Here is a 17,830-nt window from a genome sequence, read left to right as displayed (position 1 = left end):
ATTAGCTGTTGCTCCATTTCCAGTGTCTCTTTTATTATCACATCATTTGATAGCATCCAGCAGAGCAACAGGAGAATATTGCGAGGGAGTGCATTGGCTGGGGATTTAAACTGACTTCTGGAGGTCTATATTTGGATTTCATCTTGTAATGTTTTCAATCTGCTGCTACATAAACATGAACTCTGAGAGTAGAATCTGAAATTTTCTCATGATTTTTACTCTTTTGCATTCACAGAGCCATTTTCATCATGAAGTATAAATTTAAAGCAGTGAGGTTCCTTGTGAGGTTCCTTGTGAGGTTCCTTGTGAAATTGTAAATTTTACACCTATTTTACAAACAAATGGATTATAGTAACAAAACAGATGAAACTCAAGTCAAGGATATATCTCATTGTCATTGTCATATAATGACAATATTTCACATCCAGCTTCGGCCAGTACAATAAGAGTATAAACTTTGGTATTTCATTGGAAGGTGTAACATAATTCTCTTCTTACTCACTGGTGGGAGTAGCATCACTGCCTTTGTGGGGCCAGGATTTCATTCATGGTTCATGAGAAGCAGGGCTGCCAAATTGGCCATTCACTTGGACTGACAGCAGAGCAATGCCATATACCTGTGCTACCTGCATGGATGAGGGTACTGTGCTTGAAGCAGCCTCCCAATGAACACTGACTTTTTTAACCTTCATTTTACCAAACACTCCTGAAGACACACCTGGTGGCTATTGAATTGAGATTTGCTTTGGCCAGAAATTCCCCAGGCAGAGATTACCAAGTAGAGTTCATAAATTGCAGTGATGAACCCTTTGCAGAACTCAGGGATACCCGTAAGACTGTCTGAATCTTGAGCTCATTTCTTAAATTGCAGTGTAATTTCTTAATTGGTAAGTGTCTGATTTAACTACTATGTGCCTATAGCATTTTTTGTGTAAATAGATTTTTAAAACAACAAAAAAAATTTCATAGACTTATGATTTGGCATTTTATTAGACTATACAGTAATTTTTTGCCTGGAGGTAACACAGTTCATTCTCTTATAATATGGGTTATGAACTATCAATCATCATACCAGTACATACCAAGGAAATTGTGGTTTAAACTGACCACTGAGCTTCTGATCAGCAGTGGGACCACAGAAATAGAAGCATGATTGAAAATCTAGGAATTAGGGACTAGAATAAGAGGGTTTAGTAGGAAGGATCAAGGTTTTTCAACTAAATGTTCCCTCCATGCTTGAACTTTATTTTAAAGAGATGGATTTACTCGGGTCTATAAATACCATAATTGTTTTAACCTTAGAACTTTGGAAAAATTTGGAAACATAAACATTATTCTTTTAGTATTTAAAAAATTTAAACATTTATTGAAATAAATGTGTGTTTTGTCTGTTGCTCTGAATAAAATAAAATAAAATAAAACAAAATAATAAAACAAAACTTTAAAAATGTTTTGTTTTCATCTCCTCATTCTTTTCTGCTTATCCAGTTTTCAAATATTCTGCAGTGTTTTCAAGTTGCAGAGCAAAAATTCTGCATCATCTCCATTCTTTTGTCCTTGTAACCTTTACTAAGCATGAAAATGTATAGAATATAGAAAGCTGGAGGAAAGTAAAAATGGAAATATTAAAAGCTAGCTTGCCTAGACATAGGCAAAAAAATGAAAAAGCAGAAAAAGAAGGGGGAAAAATACCCCCAACAAAAACCAACATCTGAAGCTGTTCTATTAAAAAAAAACAAATCCAAAAACTGAGTTTCATAGAAAAAGTTTGAATTTAAGCATTAGATAGGAGAACCCTACCATTTAGTCTTTTCCCTTTGGAAGCTGCAATTGGAAAGGCAAGCAACCATCTTCAACTTATATAAAGCAGCATGCTGAGAGGGTATGATGGCAATAAAATGCTGCACATCATATCCCTGCCAGACATTCTGAAGCTGCTTTTTTGCTATTTCTGTCACAGTCCTCCCTCTACCCTGCTTTTTGCTCAGGATGTTGATGCAAAATTTTTTGAGGTAGTATTTAGGAAAAGCCAAATTATTTCTCATTGCCTCTGACCCACATTATACAAATGAAAAATTAAAAACAAAACAAAATTATTTTGGAAATTATCTAAATAAATTTAAACAATGTGCAATTTTTCAAAGAAGAAAATGGCAAAGAGTATTAGTTCAGAGAAAAAAAAATGCATATTTCAAGGTCCTGCTTTAGTAGATAAGTCCATTAGCAAATTCAGAAAAGGTCATAAAACTTACAATATGTCCCTGTAAAAAAATGTAAGAAATAAACCCTGAATATATTGGTAAAAAGAGCTGTTATAAAGCTGTTCTTTCTTGAGTATTTTCAGGTACATCAGGCTGAATTTGTAATGGATTTCATTTTGCTTGCATTACCATTAATCCACAAGCATAGACAACCAGTGTCCACATTTGCATGGACAAATGAGCTACTATACAATTAATGTTGTATGATCTAGGCTCAGAAATACAGAAACTGTGTGTTGAAAAGTTTATGGTCTCTAAAAATATGCCTTTTGAAAATGTGACAATAAATGTTCTGTGTTCTCACGTCCACAGGAAAAAAACCCTTGTTTTTGTCATTTTGATAAATTTTAAGGGTGAGGAAACCTTACCATTAAAGAAATCACAGCTATCTCTCCTGGGTTTGAAGAGAGAGGATGAAACAGAAGCATCATTTAAATTGCATTGTCAGGACTGACACACAATACTACATGCACTTGCTACAGTTGTTGAAGCTTTAAAAGTAAAGAAAAGCAAACTTAAATTAATACCCTAAGGCTTATTTAATAATGTAATAATTTTCCTGGCTAAAACAGAGTTCTAGAAATGGCTCCCAGAACTTGTAAAGCTGTACTCTTAATCTCTATTTGTCTTCCTGAATAGACCCTGAATAGGCTGTTTTCCCCTTAATGCCTTTCCCTTTAGGTGATACAGGAAAACACATTTAGTCAGCTTTAGCCTGAAGACACATGGAAGAGAAACTGAGGGTGTGTTTTAGCAGTGTCTCATTCCAGTATCTACCCCAGTCCCACTCTGGCTGTAGTGCTATGAATCTACCAGTCCTTCTGCTTTTACCTCCTTCCAGCTTTTGATGCAGAAGTCCCTATCCCTCTGTTGCACTCTCAGCTTACCGAGCTGCAGGAGAGATCACCCCCAAATGCCTGTGTGCTGCTTACAAACCTTTCAGCTTTGAGCACTGCATTGTCCCTGCACCTCCTGCTGAACAGCACCTGTGACTGGTTCTGAAAAGCAGGAGCATCCTGTCCCTTCACAGCTCACCCAGCAGAGTTACTTCACCTCATCTGGGGTGCTCTTCTCCCTGCTGTTTCCTCAGTTCATCCATGTGTGAATACAGTGAGACCTGACTTGATTTTCTAGCATTTATACTATCAAATGTACTGTTTTATGATGGCTCATTAATGAGTTTTACAGCTAAGATGTTTGTTCAATCTCTCCTTGCATGCTGTTAAAACTGTGCTGTTATAATAGCTGGGAGCCCGCAAGATCAGATCTCTGCTCAAGAATATTTATGTGTGGTAAGAGTATTCAATTTGCCAACAAATGACGTTACAGTGCCTTGTAAGTCATTCATTTTGATGTTTATTTCCTCTGGAATTGCTCTCAGGGGTAGATCTTCCTTCCTGTCAAATGGCTCCGCATTCACTTCTCACCAGCTGTTCTTCTGTATTCCTGAATATTTCCTGGACTGAGAGAAATGCATATTCCCTGATTTGCTTGATTGCAACATGTGACAAAGAAAGCACAGCCCAGTCTATGGCTCTAATCAGATGCTATGGGAAGAAAGGGAAGGAATTTTGGGAGAATAATATTAACATAAGGTTTTTTCCATTTTTTCCCACTCTTTCACCTTTTCCTTTATTTTTTCTGTGGGTCAGGCAGAAGGTCCTAGAGTAATTTTGATCATTTGGTTCAAAGGTCATCACTGTGAAGCACTGTGCTGTGCTGGCAGTGGATATTCCCTTCCTTTCACCTCATCTGCTCTAAGCAGGCCATTGCTGTTTACAAGAAAACTTAAATAAATGCCTACATAAAAACTGCAGCCCCCACTGACAAGACAAAATCCCTCCAAGCTTAGCACTGAGGAAAATTCAATCAGCTGAGCAAGTTTTGTGTGTCACATACTGACTGACTAATGTAGCTCTGATTAACATACTCGTATGTTGGAACCAAGTCCTGAGCACAGATCTTTGTAAAAAAAAAGAAAAAGAAAGTAGATGAGGACAGCAGACCTCCTGCAATGCAAGTTGTTGTATAAGCTCTGAGTCCCAGTTTCAGTGACTTTGCGCTGCTCCCTTTTTATTTTATTTTTTCTTTCTGTGGGGCTTTTTGCCACTAATGAAAACAGAAGTTGCAAAGCATGCATGTCTTGATATCTTAATAGGTTTTCTACTCTACTGGGACACCTTAGCATCTTGAAAGTTTTAAGCTGATATACAGTGTAACAGTAAAAATTAATTATTATTAAGGGTTAACCAAGGACCTGAGTGGTGGAAACCAATCCAGTTGTGTACAATTAGAGAGTAGCTACCTTGTAATATTGAAGCTGTAAATAGCCCCAGCGGGGGCCCTGACAGAAGGCTGAGGTGTTTACAAGGCACAAGAGATGCTGCCTCAAAGTACATAACTCCTGTTGCCATAACTATTGCTGATATAATGGATGTGTTCATTAAAACCAGAGGATTATTTGTTTATCCATCTTTCTCTATTGCAGGCTCTATTGCAGGCTCTTCCTCGGAGGAGGGAGGGGCAGCTTCTTTTCAATACAAATTTATAGTACACACCTTTTTTTTTTGCCCAGTCAGAGGAATATTAAAGGATTGCTTTATTGATTGCTAACCAGCAGTCTGCTCCCCACTGGGAAAACAAACTTCTCCAAACTGCTTGCAAACAGCCCTGCAGAATCCAGAAGGGAAGGAAATGTGCATATATCCATTTTTAGGCTCCCGTCAGGCCTTGGGAGTGGCACACATTAAGTCTTTGTCTGCAAGGCACGCTGCTTTCCCTGGCAGGGCCATTACCAAGGCTCCTCCTTATGTGCTCAGCTAGGCTGCTGGAAAACTCATCCTGCACAAGAAAGGAGCTGTGAAAGTTGCCTGAGAAGGAAGAAGAGGAACTGTCACACCTGACCACAACATCCGTTACCCGTCCCCTGCTCTGACTGTAGGGAAGGGGTGAAGGAATCTGGAAACAGGGTGACATGTTGAGCCTGAGTGAATGAGTGAGCTGAGAAAGGTGCTTTACATTTTTTCTTTACTGCTCACTTTCCAAACTTACTTGAATGGTAAGAAATTAAAAGAATTTTCCCCAGGTGGCACCTGGCTTGTTTCTGATGGTGACTGGTGACTGATCTCCCTTTGTCTCCATCCATAACACTTTCCCTTCTTATTAAGTACCAACATCCTCTTGGTGAGGAGGAGTGGGCACTTGGAAGCCAGGTGAGGTTGGTGCATCAGAGCCCCATGGGCACCTGACCTCAGGATATGGTTCCAGAGCTCCTGCCCTGTCACTACACACACAGAGTTCTCTCTCCATGCACTACTGAAATTCAGCATGTGACCATGTGCAGCAACATGAGGAAAGATACCAGGAATACAACAGTAGCAGTACCAGACAACTAATAATAACCAAGCAGATATAGCATCTCTCCATGGGCTCTTCACGGCTTGCTTCCAAATGGTGAGGCCACGGGTGGCTGGGGAAGGCTGCCAACAAGATGACATCTTCACAGGTCATGCTAAAGGCTTCATCACAGCTCTGTGCTCCTAGAAATGAGCAAGGGATGGATTTTCACAGACTGGTTTTTCTGGATGGGCTTCAACCTAATTTTTTTCTTCATTAATACTACCTGAGGTGTGAGCTCATGACTCAGGTTTAATACATAGTGTGCATTTATCTCCAGAAGATGCTTCTCCTAGTGTCCTCAGGCTGGTGTCATTGCTAGCCTGCCAGAATGAATCACTTGCTAGTTTTGGAGCAAATGTGAAGAAATAGCCTGGTTTTCAGAAGGTGCAGATCCAGTGTCGGGCTACGGAGAGCAAGCATGCTGGCAAGCATCCTGTGAGCACAGTGTGTGTGGTAAGTGAGCTCTGCTGTGGTCACTTTGAAATGAACTGTCCTGCTTGGAAAGAGTAACTGCCCTATAGACGTCCATGAAACCTATCACCTAAACTGCATGCTGTCAGAGTTTCCATGCACAACTTCATGTGAGGAAAGATTAATTTATTAAGAGAAGGCAGCTTATAAGATATAAGAATAATGTTTTTCTCCTAGCAAGCATCGTCATTTGTAGTCTAAGTATTTCTTTTACCACTGCTGTTATCCCTATCTATTGTAGCTCAATATTTCAGACATCAGTCATTCAGCCTGTCTTCGGTGTATAACTTTATCCCCTTAAACCTTTCCACATATTCATTTTAATCAAATTTTGTCACATGCAGAATTTTTGTCACATCAATGTCAAAGCTTAGACTTAGAAAATGTATACACAATTATTCTTTAATTTTTGTTTCCAGTCTGCTTACCCTTTGTGCAGTGAAACTTCTGTGGCTTAGATTCCTGATCACCATGAGGGCAGAGCAGGATGGAGCAAATGTAGTGGGTTGGCACAAACAGCTCGGTCACCAGCTTGCAGGATAAACAGCAGGTGTGGTATTGCAGGCTGGCAAGGTAAGAAGAAAGCCTCAGTGCAACATGGACCAGCTTGGGTTATTTCTAAAGGTCAATCTCAGCATCCAAAACTCTTTTTGTTGTCATAGGTTTGGGGTCAGGGGGAATATTTTCAGCTATTTTTAGTAGGGTTTTTTTTTTTGCCTGTTAGTTTTTGCACTTGCAGGTGAGATTTCAGCAGAGGCACAAAACATCTGCTGAGGCTTTGTGGTCTCTGCTCCCCATTGTCACCAGTGCCTGGTTACAGAGGATGTCTGGAAGCCAAAGTTTGCAAACTTGATCCCAGTTAAATGTTTTGCCAAATGTTTCCCCTATCCACACATTCCAAAATCACAATTGGTAGAAATCTCTTCAGATTCTTCTGAGGTTCCTCAAGTTAAAGCAACTCTGTGGAGGTTCAACCACTAAGATGATCAGAAAACGTTTTAAGCAAGCTAATACTTTGTTCTTAAACACTATGGAAATGCTATTGCAAATCAGTTCCTGGCCAAGTGGTGAGCACGTGTGCTTAATTTGAAGTATTGATTCCATGATTAAGCAGTATCCACAGTATTGATAGATGTCCCTGAATCAGGGCCTTAAAGTAGGCAATGGCTCTTCTAATTAGCAATTAAGTCATTTCACCATGACCTCTTAATTTTGTATGATTGGAGTTTTACTAGTTTATGAAAGAATATAAAAGCATTCAATAAGAAAGCAGGAAACAGTGAATCCATTCACTCCATTCTCATCAGGGGTTTGATCCTGGGATGTGCTGAGCATTGACAGTGCTTAGAGAAGTCAACACAGGCCATTGTACAACTTCAGGTAACTTGTCATTAAAGCAAACCAGAAGCTTCTCTGGTTATCCACATTTTCACATGCCAACAGAAATCTTAAAGCAAAAAATATAGCAGTATCATAATTTAGAGGGGTCTTAAAAGCCTGGAACACTTAGTATTCAGCAATGAATGCAGAGGACAGACACTGTAAGTACTAGCCAACCCTCTTGCAATATTATTTAAAAGATGGCAGCACTAAGACAGACTCTGAAGAAATACATGGCTGAGTACATTTGTGTTAGGAAGTAAGGAGCTGTAGCAGGTATAACTTGTGATAATTTTCAAAGAGGCTGTAGTTCCCATTGATCAGAAAATTGTCACTTTCAGCACCCCATTCCATCCCAAAAAGCCAGATGAAAAAACTCATTATATCTTGTTTATATTCATACAAATACAGTAACCAGAAAACAATAATCACAAAGTAGTTTATAAACTGCTGTAATTCCACCCCATAAAATGATACAAATACAATTTAAAGGTTTCCTTTATGTTATTAATAAAGTATTGCTACCTATAAGTAAATAAATTGTGTGACTTTAGTATACACATATAGTATATGTGACCTTCACTTAACACTGTAGAAAAATAATTAGCTCAAGGTCACTTGCAGATCAGAATGGCTTAGAAGGATAGTTTAGTCCAGGACAATGAGATTTATATATCCTTGTTTGTAGATACTATGATATTTGTTTAACACGTCTGTCTGGATAATATTTGCACTGAACAAGCAGGGAAGAAAGGATGAAAGAGTCAAATGTCAACCATTTTATGTTTGTGTGTACAACAAAAGGGAGAGTTTACAGATGTCAGCAACTTGTATTTGTGTTTCACTCCTTCAAAACATCTTGCAACAAAAAAATTGGATGTGACAAGAAATTAATCCATATTGTGATCTAATTATGGGGAAAATGTAAGATGTCTAAAATATTTAATTGTGAGAAGTGTCTATTAAGCTAACTTTGCAGTGAACTTATAAGATTTTTAAACACTTGTGCCAGGTTTGAGGTGCCTAAATAGCCAGAATATCCCTGATTTTCTCTTTCAGGGATATACATGGAGCACCCAAAAATAATAATTTCTACCTCTTACAATCCAGACCAGGGCCTGGTCAGAGTCTTCTTACTGCCATTGCCTGGTCACAGGGAAAGGGGCTTGTTTCCAGGTAGGCTGGAGAGGGAAGGCAAGTTGAGGAACCCAAACTCCCACGGGGGCTGGCAGAGCTGGGGCTGCTGTGCTGAGCCACGTCCTTCTGCCAGCCTGGATCCAGAGGAATTGGTGCCTCCTTCACATGGCAACGTCTCAGCTTCTGCGAAGTGTTTACACAGAAACTGATAACAGCTGAAAAAACCTGGCTTTTTATTTTAAATCTCATTTAACTATCTCACCCCATCTCACTAAACCACCTCTTTGACAGATGACCATTTTTGGCAGTGTTGTTTGGGCACCTACACCACAATCAAAAGCCTGTAAATACTTGTTTACATGCCCTTCTACTAACACAATCTGCTGCTGTGTGTTTTCATATTAAACTGCAGCAAGGCAATAAGGAAGTGCTCACCCAGGAGACTCTCCAGAGAGTTTGCCAAAAAATTAGATAGGCTGAGCCAACCTGTGCAAACCAAACTGAACTGTCATGAACAGAACTATTGGCACAACAAAGTCATCCCTTATTCACTATAGTCGAGTGATACTCAGATAGAATATGGAAATGAAGGAATTTTGCTCTGCTCCTATTTGGGGGGTTACCTATCAGCAGTAATTAGGAATACAAAATGGAAGTACAGATATAACAATTAATAAAAATCTGTGTTAGATATCCCTCTTCTTTTGTAATTTGTGATAAGCAGTGCAGGGTTTTAAGCTTAACTCATTGAACACACTTCTCTCTGGCAAGTCAATGCCTTTAGGACATCTGGGGCTGTGCATATTGTTGCCTCTCGCAGTAAAAGCATCCTTGGATCATTACTATCCACAAAAAGTTCAACAAGAAAGGAGGGAAGGCAGAAGGGAGGGCAGAAACACTCAATACCCTGCTCTTTCCCAGCCCCTCTCTTCCTCATCGTGACCCTGGTTCCTGAGCCTCTGGCCTGGCCTCCCTACCTCCACCCCCCATGGACTGACCCCGAGGGCATCTCCCCATCTTCCCCCCCATGCTCTTCAGAGGTGGTGGTCACATCCGCATCACCCCTTCCACAGTCTGAGGTAAAGAATCAGCCTGATGTGGCCCCAGCTGTGAGGCTCCCAGGGGCTTTCCTGGATTATCAATCCCTTTCCCTGTCCCCCCCCATCAATCTGTGAGCAGCCAGCACAGCTGCATGCACATCTTGCTCATCAGGGACTGCTGTCTCCCATGCCAGCTGTGTAGGGCTGGGCTGGCATCCAGTGCTTCCTCCTGGCTTGGAAGTGCCCCATGGACCACCAGTTCAGCAGTTCCAATTCCTTTCCTGTCCAGTCATACTAGCACAAAAATCATCAATACAAGGTCTGTTTTGCTGGTTTGGGCTTTTTTTGGTTTTTTTTTTTTTTTTTTTTCTTTCTCTTCCTATTTTTTTACAGAGATTTCAAAATTGTGGCAAATATTTTACAGCAGTGATGAATTGCTTATTACCAAATGATTTGGTAACTTCCACGTTGTCTTTGATCACTTGATTAAGTTGAGTATATAACATTTTAGAGAAAAATTAATGAAACTTATTAATGAAACTTGCATGTGTATTAAAAATTGGATGTAGTACAAGACTCCCAAAGAAGGGATGATGAATCTTTCCATGTTTTTGGCAAGACGATGTGACTAGCACCAGGGAAATTCAGAACTGGGTTCATTACTTTGTGTTTGTCTTAGATGCTGATGTTTGTGAGAAATTCTTACAAAGAGTATGAGAGTAATTATGGTTTTAATGATTGACTACAGCCAGTTTTCACAAGTGAAAAGGACTACCAGAGGTGGAGGCAATAGAAAACATGGGGCTTGGGTGTCCTATGATTTCATTCTCATACCACTGATCTAAATGGCAGTCTTCTTTCATCAAGAGGTCATTAGGTCAACCAAGTGGTTAAGTTCTTAGTAGCTTAATTTGCGTCAAGGGGACTGCATGTTTGTACAACCCATCTGAGGATACCATCAGGTCCCACAGGCTTTCAGACAAATTTTGCACTTATTTAACTTGGTGTGGACTAAGAGTAGATTCTTGTCATTAGTGCAATTAATTCAAATATATATCATTATAATCTTCAGCAGCATTCACCTATTGAGAAGCATGCTCTCTATTTTGTGCACATAACTTCCCTTGACATTAACAGGAGGGGATAATAGACATGGAAATGTAAAGAGAGGTTAATACTCTTCCCTGTGACCTTCCCAGAGACATCATATTTTCTCAAGCTGACCTCTCATTATGCTGAAAACTGCAAAGAAAAAACCCCACGGTTTCTGTTGCTTTTTTTGTTCACTTCAGAGACTACAGACATCTGCCCTAAGTACATTCTGTTAATAATTATTTTGAATGTATTCTAAAAGTCCACATCATTCCCAAAGAGGGGAAAAACACAAAAGAAACCCCAGTTGGTGAGTGAGGACAATGTGCAACATTATAAGCAGTGCTGGAGCTGCCTGCCGTGATTGCCACTCAGAGATAAAAATCATTCCTCACACTTTGAGACAAAAGTAAATGGCAGTTTGCAATGTTAAGGACCCCTGTGGAAATATGATGAAATGAGACGAGGCTTCCAGACCTGTGAGAAAAATCAATCTGATGGAAAATTGACAAACTTGTTTAACGTGTCGGCACAAGATCCGAGAGTTGACCCGTAGAGACCTCCACTTAGGCATACCGTGAAGTTACTGTCAGTTCTCTTAATCTGTTCAATTACACAACAGGATCTCAAAGGGGGCTTTTTACCAAACATCACTTTAAATTAACTTTTCTCCTTCGTGTTTTAAACTTGCAGTCCTTCCCCGCCTCTTTGCAGCAACATGGGTAAATTATTAAAAGCCCACTTGCTTGTCAGTATAAATGCTACAGAAAGATCAGTTTAAAATTTTGATTGGAAATAGAGAAGGCTTGTGAGGTTAAAAAAGAAAAATGCTCATCTTGTTACATGTCACCAAATTAATCTCCATGATAATTTCTCTGAGGCAAAGGTCTATTGTTTTTCTGGTTTAGGGGAATGAAGAAATAGTAGCAAAAAGCAGCACACCATAATTTTTATTCTATTAGGAACATGAAACTCTGCCACTTTTCACAGCCATGAGCCCCAAAGTGAAACAGAGTATTCAAAATGGAAGATATACAACTGTACTGAGCTGACCCTAAATGTCATTTACTTTCCTTGGGGAAGTGGATTGGGAATAGGATAGGAAGGGAAGGTGCTAAATAATGCAAGGGATGATAGAAGTTTAATTTTGAAGATAGGTAGAGCAAAATTTAAGAGGGAGAGATGGAACTGCAGAGGGCCAAAGAAGAGAATTTTGGATTTTCTGTTTTCATTATTTTATTAAATGCACCACTGAAATAAAAGACTAATTTTCCCCAAAATACGTTATATTTGGAGTCTGAAGTGAAGGATTCTGAAACTGAAAAGAAAGAGCAGCAGAAATGCAGCCTATCAACTAAATTCAAGTGCCAAGATTGATGGGTGTTATGGTGCAAATGTCCAGAAATATTATCTAATAGGTTCATTTTCCCTAAATGCATTCTGTTAACTAGCAAGCTCATAGAGAATGTCACAGTAGCCACAGTAGTCTGTCTGCTATTGATTTGGAGTAGGTGAGGATTATGTGATGTATCCTGCTGCTGGAGTGTCTTATTCTTGTTGATTTCAGTGGAATGAGGATCTGTAGCGGGTTCTTTTCTGGTTTTCCATTTTATAGTTTTTCTATAAAACAGATTGAAAGTGAGAGACCAATATTCATTTTGTGTAGTAAGGAATGAAGAGTGAACTATGAAGATGAATGAATTTTTTGGGGGGTGGAGGAGAAAAGTGCACATGGAGAAGAAATTGCATCTAGGAAGAGAGCAGAAGCAAACAGCTTATTTTTTAATTCAGAAGGGACTAAGCGATATTCTACCATTCTTGTTAGAACATACTGGGGAAAGAAGGTGTACTTCTGTAACCACTTAAAATACAAAAGGCATCAAATTCTGAAGGTCTCTTGTCAGTTTTGTTGGAAGTATTAATATTGTTGCAGTGCCGACAGCTCTTGATAAAACAAAATACCACCAACTGCAAAAGTTCTATCTTGATTAATACTGTGTTCTCAGTTTGAAGATTTAAGGTAAAGGTTAACTGTAAATTACATTAAATACCTACTTTATAACCATGTCTGCACTACTATCAGAGATAGCTCTATTTTAGCAGTGCAGTCATTTGTAAAAGATTTTTTTTTGTATAAGCCACTGTTAAGGCTCATTGGAAACTTGTTAAAAAGTAGTATTAACTCTTTTCTCACTTTCTGACTGACCTGAGAAAGACCTTGTTGCTCTTTTCACCAAGAACTTTACACAAGCTATGTTTTTCACAGGCTTTAAAAACTTCAGCTTCCTTGGAGTCCACAGAAATTGATGTAACTCAGGTTAGACTCAATAGTAGACAACCTATGTTTGTGGATTTTTAGGTAGGTACTCAGCTCAGACTATCTAACTTAAAAGGGCAAATTCTGACCTAGGGCATATGGAGGTTGGTTTTAAGACTGTAACTGAGGCCAAGGGGGCCCAAATCCACATCTCAATTTTGAAGGGTCGTTGAATGGTTAGCCCTTAGCAGCTCCCTCAAGCCTGATCCCTTGATTCAAGAGCAGAGGTGGCACATTATGGCTGGTTATTCAGCTGCCAGCTCCTGTATGTTGCTTACTTGGAGACTACAACAGATAACACAATTTTCAGAGATGCCCTATGCATCTACGGGCACTCTGACTTAAGAGAATAAAGACAAAGTTTGCCCAAAATTAGAAGGGTAGCAGCTCTACTCTTTTATGGAAGCTTTTGGTAGACCTTGATGTTTGTGACTTCAGCTACAAAGAAGGTTCAGTGTTACTGAGTATTAGCCCTACTCTGATGCTAGTACAAATAATAGTACTGAGTACTTAGTATTAAACACTAAGTATCTTCTAAGCAAAGGGTCAAGAACAAGGTGTAACTAAGATGATAAATCTCACTAACACATATATAAGAACATAGATCACTATAATGAAGTGCCTTCCATAGTATGTTTTAGCTAACTGATATAAAAATGCTAGTGCAGTATTTAGGTTTTAGGAGCGAGTTTAACTGAGCCTTGAAGACTGTGGTTAAAAAAATACTTCAAGGGTGAGTCTAGGCAAGTCAACACATTAAAAAAGTTATTGAAATATAGCTGCCAGCAAGTTAGGCTGGTGGTTTTGCAGACATCTTAAAAGGAAGCACAATCTACAAATCACTTGTTTTTCATTTATTTCATTTGTGCTTTCTGTCAGGAGAAAAAACTTTTCCCTTTATTAGAGAGCAATAAACAAGTGGAGGGAAAGACAAATGTACATGACACCAGGAAGTCCTTCTTTTTGTTTTTATTAATGCAAGCTTGACTTACAAGACAGAAGTTTTTGTGGCCTTTATCATAACAATGTATGGTCAACTCCTTTTAAATTTCCAATAAGCCACAAGGACTTACTCATCTAAATGCAAAGGCTTTTGAAATTCTTACCCTTTCTCTTATACCTGTGGTTCTTGTCTATTATATCCCAATGATGCAAAGAATTACCCTTTAGTCACTATCTGTATCAAGGGTGGGGTTTATTTGTTTGTTTCCCAGTCATCTATTTCTCTTATTCTCACATGTTCACACTATGGCAATGCAATTTTATCCTCTCCTAGGCATAAAGGGCAATTTCCCAGACTAGAAATGAAGAAATGTGCTGTTTTTACAGAAAAATTCTCTTCCTTTTTTGTTACCGTTGCCACTTCCCAAACATATTCTGTTACGTTGGCAAAGATCCTACATAGATCCTATCCAAGGCATCTTTGTTTCTGCGAAGTACCAGATCTTATCCTTATGCCATGATACATGGGACTGTAGAACATTTAAGCAAGTTAAATGATAGCTTTGGTGTTTGTTTTTTTTTTTTTTGGTCTGTGGGTGTGTGTATTTTTAGAATGGATTCAGATGTGATATTTCTCTCCACTTTTCCAGAATATCAACAAAACTTCATTGAAAAATTTATGAGTACAGGCACAAACATATAAAGGTGGGAAAAATAAGTTTCTGAGGGCTGGTAATAATTTCAGTATTTAACAGCTGTCTGCATTTGCTCAAACCTACCTCTGCTAAGGAGATTTCCACCCATGGAAAATTTACCCAAAATACTTATTTTTCAGAGGCAATTTTTTCACAGGCAAATTTCTTGAGCTTAATTTACTGCACATCCTTGCTGAATAGTTCTCAATCCTTTGCAGATGCAAAGTCACAGAGAGCTGTCTAGATATATATGATTTTACATGCCTTGCAGATATCTCAGAGATGCAATTGCAAAATCTAGCTCTCACAGACAGCTGGGAATTTGTGACAGTCCCTGAAGGACTTTGCATCCATAAACCAATGACTGGATTACACTGATCCATAAATGTGTTATTCTCCTATCGCTGGCTAATGCAATACAAGTAGTCTTCCTGCTGTTAACTGTTTCTGAAGCCACACACAAGAGAATATAAAGGATATGGCATATATTCAAACAGAAAGGTCAGCAGGTCATTTGCTCTTTATGCTAGCAAAAGAACTTTAATATCTGTAGTGTTGCAGAAAGAACTAAATGCAGAAATATTCCTTAATTTAAATTCTGTGTTCAGAAAATTTTGCTAAAAAGGAGTGATTCATTCAGACCCTAAAGGGGATTGCTGACAAAGTCTGGTCAACAGCCGGAAAGCTCAGCTTGTGAACAAGCTGTGGGGATAAAGCTGCAGGTTTGTTTGTCAGCACTTCCTGCTCCATAAGAATTCAGGAACCCTCATGGTGACATCGCCTCCTCAGCACTGTACCCTCTGTGTCCCTCTCAGCCTGGCTCAGAACCTTTGCTGCCTTGTCCCATCCCACAGGGCCCCTTGAGTGCCTGGCAGCCAGGGAGAGAGGCAGGAGGGACCTGTGTGTCCAGGGTGCAGCTGGCCCTTGGTTTCTGGCTGGGTGAGGGCTTTCCCTGGCCTCTGCTCCAGTGGAGGCTGGGAAGGACTGCTGCCCTGCACAGCGTGAGTGAGATCCACTGCAGCAGCAAGGGGCTCTGGGGCACAGTGCTGGGCAGGGCAGGGCTCTGATTTGGGACCCATGACACTGAGAAGCAGCTTCTGATGACCACACCCTGCAAACAACAAATGAGCCATGGGGCAATGTCTTTGTGAGCAGATTGAACTTGCCTGGAACAGCTCTCTAGTGCTGAGGCTGACAGACACGGGACAACTCATGTCTGTGCCATTCACCCTTCCTGCCCTCAGGAAGCAACAGCTCTATTCAGGGAACCTAAGGAGATGGATATTAGGCATCATTAGCACTGAACGTTTTTAGAGCTACAAGGCCAAGAGCATTCCAGCGACAGCCAGGGTGACCTGAGAGTCCAGCAGTGCTCCTAGCACAGCTCTTGCCACCAGGAGAAGTGCAGCCACAGAAACGAATGCCATGTCCTGGAAAATGCAGTGCCTAGTGAAAGCAACGTCTAATGAACAAACCCTTCCATTGTTACTACTGAGAAGATCATGAAGGCATTTCACTTTGGACTTAATTTCAAATTTCTACAGGGTCATTAAAAAGTAATTTTGCTTTAGCTACAACCTATTAAAGATTACTATTAAAGATTTCCAGGTTTATTTGCTCCCTAACCAGGAAGCAAATCCTTGCTTTGTTTCTCTTCAGGAAATTTTTTTTCTATTTTCTAGCTTTCTCATGGACCTCAATATTTGAACACCTGTGAAAGACTCAAGCAAGGTGATTAACATTCACTACATTTGTTTCTCATTTTTCTCCAAGGAAAGAAGGATTTGAAGCATTTTGCTTTGTGTATAAATATTACTGCCTATTTTAGAGAAAAAAAATACCCATACCTTACAGCAGAGTTTAGTTTATATTGCTTCGGAGACCATGACTCACATAGTGTGGTCAGGAGAGGTGACCAGAGATTAAAACAACAGCACAAAGGCAACCTTTTAGTCTTTCAAAAGTAAGAACTGAGATGTTGATCTTGGTTCAAGGAGAAGCCAAAGCAAGGCACCTGGGGTGAGTTAACTGTGTGCACTGGGAGTTAGTGCTGCTGAGAATATTCTTGCAGCTTTCTCTAAAAGCTGGTATTTTGAAAACACCAAAGTCTGTAGCATTTTGCAATATGATGAAAGCATGCTATAATGACATTTTCAGTCCAGAAGTCTTTATAACTTCACAGCAGCTGGAAATGCCCAACAATACCCATTGTTAAATTTTTCATTTTAAGACTTCTAATATTCATTTAAACACAAACACTTTTCATCAGCTATATATAGAAAGACCAGCCTAAATATTGAAGGGGAAACAGTTCGCTGTTTTGGTTCACTTTTGCCCCCAAATAAACCTGAAACACAACCCATTAGCAAAACTTTATAAAGCTGAAACACTTGGATTTACCTTATATAATCCTGACAGCCTTTACAAAAAAACCCAACCCTAAACATAAATTAAAGAATTTTTGTCTGTTTCTTTTTAACAGATGTGAAGATGCAGCTGTTACACAGACCTTTACTCCATTCTACCTTACTTCAGCTTGTGAAAGAATCTCCAGTTAAGCAACCACAGGCACAATGCTGTGTGTGATTCAGCCAATTTATTTGTGTTAATCTGAGCCTAATGCAGACAAAGAGCCAGAGGAACATCTCAACTTTTCCCCAGTTTTTCAGCAACTATGTAATCTACAATGATTATATGTGTTGAAAATACATCCAAAGAGCCTACTACAGGGAGGCTTTTAATAAAGCAGGACTTGGAAATATAAGACCTCATAAAATATGAGTCACAAAATGTGACCATGTACCTACCCTGTTTAGATTGGCAGAGCACAGCTATTATCACAAAGAATTATTTGGTTTTTCAGTAGTGCCAATCCATGGTTGATTCCACATGCTCAAGCTTGGAGAATCTCCCAGAGTGTCTGTGGTTTGAAAAAAGAGCTTCACATCTCTGCTTCTAAGTATACCAGAACTTCAAATAAAAATCTCAGTCACCTGTATACCAATATCACAGATCACTCAGGGAGAAAGCTGTAAGAAAAAAATTACAGGAGGCAAGTTAACATTTTTTAAAATATTTTATTGTAGTGGACTCTTT

Source organism: Agelaius tricolor, unplaced genomic scaffold (assembly GCF_023055355.1).
Source record: "Agelaius tricolor isolate 1412-34295 unplaced genomic scaffold, bAgeTri1.0.p SCAF_27, whole genome shotgun sequence".
Lineage (NCBI taxonomy): Eukaryota > Metazoa > Chordata > Aves > Passeriformes > Icteridae > Agelaius > Agelaius tricolor.
Note: the sequence above shows the minus strand (reverse complement) of the source record.